Consider the following 4569-nt stretch of genomic DNA (forward strand, 5'->3'; position numbering starts at 1 on the left):
ATACCCTGAGAAAACCATAATTCAAAGAGTTATGTACCACGATGTTCATTGCAGTTCTATTTACAATAGCCAGGACATGGAAGCAACCTAAGTGTCCATCAACAGATGAATGGATAAAGAAGATGTGGCACATATATACAATGGAATATTACTCAGCCATAAAAAAACGAAATTGAGTTATTTGTAGTGAGGTGGATGGACCTAGAGTCTGTCATACGGCGTGAAGTAAGTCAGAAAGAGAAAAACAAATACTGTATGCTAACACATAATATATATATGGAATCTAAGGAAGAAAAAAAAAAAAGGTAATGAAGAACCTAGGGGCAAGACGGGAATAAAGACACAGGCCTACTAGAAAATGGACTTGATATGGGGAGAGGGAAGGGTAAGCTGTGACAAAGTGAGATAGTGGCATGGGCGTATATACACTACCAAACGTAAAATAGATAGCTAGTGGGAAGCAGCTGCATAGCACAGGGAGATCAGCTCGGTGCTTTGTGACCATCTGGAGGGGTGGGATAGGGAGGGTGGGAGGGAGATGTAAGAGGGAGGGGATATGGGGATATATGTACAGTATAGCTGATTCACTTTGTTATACAGCAGCAACTAACACACCATTGTAGAGCAATTATACTCCAATAAAGGTGTTAAAAACAAACAAACAAAAAGCTTACTACAAAACAACAGTAATCAACACAGTGTGGTACTGGCATAATAATAGATACAGAGATATATGAAATAGAATTGAGAGTCCAGAAATAAACTCATATGTCTGTAGTCAATTGATTTTCAACCTGGGTGCCCAAAAGAATTCAACGGGGAAAAATAGTCTCTTAAATTAATGGTACCAAGACAACTAGATATTCAACATGCGAAAGAATTAAATTGGATTCCTGTCTCACATGATAAATAAAAATTAACTCAAGGTGGATCAAAGATCTAAATGTGAGAGCTAAGACTCTAAAATTCATAGAATAAAAGGGGTCATTCTTTGTGACTTTGGATTTAACTATGGTTTCTTAGAAATGACATCTAAAGCATAAGCAACAAAGAAAACTGAACTTCATCAAGTTAAAACTTTTGTGCTTCAAAGTACATTATCAAGAGAGTGAAAAGACAATCCTCAGAATGAGAAAAATATTTGCAAATCATATATCTGATAAGGTTCTTGTATCCAAAATATATAAAGAACTCCTACAAGTCAATAACAAAAAGACAAACTACTCAATTAATAAATGGGCAAGGGATTTGAATAGGCATTTTTCCAAAGAAGATATACAAATGACCAACAAGCACATGAAAAGATGTTCAATGTGATTAATCATTTGGGAAATGCAGATCAAAATCACGAGACACTATGCACTAGGATGACTATAATCAACAAAACAAAAAATAACATACGTTGGCCAAGACCTGGAGAAATTAGAGCCCTCATGCATTGCTGGTGGGAATGTAAAACAGTGCAGCTGCTGTGGAAAATAGTTTGACATACCTCAACAAATTAAGCTAGAATTACTAGGTGACCCAGCAATTCCACTCTTAAGTATGTACACAGGGGAATTGAAAACAAGTAATGAAACACATACAAGTGCACACTTGTTCAGAGCAGCACTATTTTCAATAGCCAAAGGCGAACACAAATCCATCAATGGATGAATAAGTAAACAATATGTGATCTATCTATACAATAAAATATTACTTAGTCACAAAAAGGAATAAAGTACTGATACATGCTACAACATGGATGAACCTCAAAACAATATGTTAAGTGAAAGAAGCCAGACCAGAAGGTCACAAATTGCATGGTTTTTATCTGTATGAATATCTAAAGTAAGCAACTTACAGAGATTAAAAGCAGATTTGTAATTGCCGAGGGATGAGGAGAGGGCGGAAGGAGATGACTGCTTCATAAGTAGAGCATCTCCTTTTGGGGAGATGAAAATGTTATGGAACTAGATAGTGGTGATGACTGCACAACATTATATGGTACTAAACCCCACTGAATAGTACACTTTAAAATGGTTAGAACAGTCGATTTTGTTGAGTGAATTCTATCTCATTATAAAAGGAACTAATTACTGATATACACAATAAGTTAGATGAAACTCAAGAGCATTATTCTAAGTAAAAGAAGCCACTCCACATATTACCTACCTACTGTGTGATTGCATTTATACGATATTCTGGAAAGGCAAATTAGATTGGTGGTTGACAGGGGCTGGGGCTAGGGGACAGAATGAAAGATTTGGGGAACTGATGGAATTGTTGTGTGTCATGATTCTGGTAATTGATACACCCATGTATGCATTTGAAAAACTTATAAAACTATATATCACAGAATTTATTACAGGTAAATTTTAAAATAATTTAAAATGGATATGGTATTACTCATGTCTTTTATTTTCTGGATTCTGATGCTTTGATATCTGAGGTCTTGTTGACCCTGGAGGGACTGTCCCTCCCAGGGTTAGCCAATTCCTAGAGATAACAAACACCACACCTGAGAGCATTTCTTTCATATTCAAATGACCCAATCCACCTCCTTTATAGGCTCTCACACTCTGGTCCACTTGCCCTAATCAGCCAGAGCTGGTACTGTACAACTAGGGGAACCCCTATGCTCCAGAGCTCACTGAAATTATTCAAACTAGCCAATCCTAAATCTGCTTATCCTGCTTTACCGATTTCTTTCTGCAAAAACTACAATAAAGGCTCGTGTCCACAGTTTCTCCCCCTCTTTCTGCCTCCTCCCTGATGCCCGTGCTTCCCTCTGTAGCCCCCATGGTGTGGCAGTGTGTTCCCTCTTCCTGGGATCTTTTCAATAGCAGTCATCTCATCATAGGTAAATAATAATAAAACCTATATTAACACAGACACACAAAATTTATTTGAAATCACCAAGAGACTTCGCAAAGAGAAAAATAAAGAGGTGCGATTTGCTCTGTCAGATATCAGGATATATTCTGAAGCCATAATAATTAGGATAGTTTGGTACTGGCACAGGGATAGATGAATAGACCAGTGGAATAGAACAGAAGGCCTGGAAATAGACCCAGCTCATATGCAACAATTCCATCAGTTCCCCAATATATAGTAGATGATAGATCTTGACAGTTCTGAGCGTCTGAAGGGACTACTCAATCTATATGTTTTAAGTATTTGGCATTTTAGGCAAAGAAATATCTAAGTCTTAATTTCACGAGTGGATAAAATACTAATTGAAATTGAAGATTCACTTCTTTATAGGACTTCTGTGTTTTTCTTCAAATATAAAGGGAAGCTTGGCTTGTTTCATCCACTGCTTTACAAGGGCTGAGTCCTCTAAAACTGAACATACACAAGCCAAAGCAGAAGCCCCCCTGCAGTGGACGCTGTGCTAGGTTGGAGGGAGGACTGAATCACCTCTCAAGGCCCTTCCAACTTAAGGTTCCCACTAAGTAGCCCTAATTGATTGTTCATGTGTGTCTTCAAGAGCTCCTTATACAGAAGCTAATGAGTGAGTGAGTGAGTGGAGAATCCACAGAAGATGGAGACATGGAGATCTCCTGGCGTGCCAGGCAGTGCTCCTCCCATGTGTGGCCCTTCCGTCCCCCAGGAGATGGCCTCTGCTGGAGACCATGGATGGCAGAGGCATCTCCCAACCACTGATTCAAGTCACTGCTCCGTGACACAGTTTCCCAATACAAAAAGCAAAGATTAACATAGTACATACCTCACAGGGTTGTGGTGAATCCAGTAGACTATATAGTGTATATTATACACACGAGGAACTCCTGTTGATTCTTCCCTGTATCATGAGTGCCTGTCACCTGGTAGGAATGCAAGAAGTAACAGTTGAATGAATAAGTAAATTATTAAATAAATGCATGGAGTGCTTAGCATGGAGGCTGGCCACAGTCAGTACCTGATAAATATAATGACCATTACTGGATCTGTCACATGCTCTAATGAAGGGCTTTCTTCTTTGGACACCCCAGCACAGGTGGAAAGAGGAAAAACAGATCCTCTTGACACACTGTCTACACAGCTCTTCTCAAAGTTCAAGTCTCTCCTCGTGCACTCTTCTTTTCTAAAGGTATAAAGTATGTAAATTTGAAATTTCATACTAAAAATCATTCATAAATCCTCACCTTGTGAACAATTTTTGAGGGTAATGTGAATCCCTCTAAATTAAAAAAATTAATTGGGGTTATGATCTTCAAAGATCACTAGTATTCAGCACATTGCCACAGGGCACAATATGGCCACACGGTGGCACCATTTAGGCAGTAACCAAATTGTTGCCATAGTTGTTTAGAATCTTGTAAGCCAGACTGTTGGTTGTATCCCTGCATCTCACGATCTGTAAGTGGTTTCTGTGACTATGCAGTTTTAAAATTCTTATCACAGTGTAAGCTTGGTATCCATTAGTGGCAGCGCTCGTGCCAGAGGTGAGAAACACAATCAGCACTTGAAATTACATGTGGTAAAATGTTATGAAGCAGACAAAACTTCTACCACAGTAAGCCATGCTATAATCCAAGAAAGAGAGTCTGTAAGGTATAAGAGACAATGTGGAGAAGAGGAAAG

Source organism: Phocoena phocoena, chromosome 3 (genome assembly GCF_963924675.1).
Source record: "Phocoena phocoena chromosome 3, mPhoPho1.1, whole genome shotgun sequence".
In the NCBI taxonomy this organism is placed as follows: Eukaryota; Metazoa; Chordata; class Mammalia; order Artiodactyla; family Phocoenidae; genus Phocoena; species Phocoena phocoena.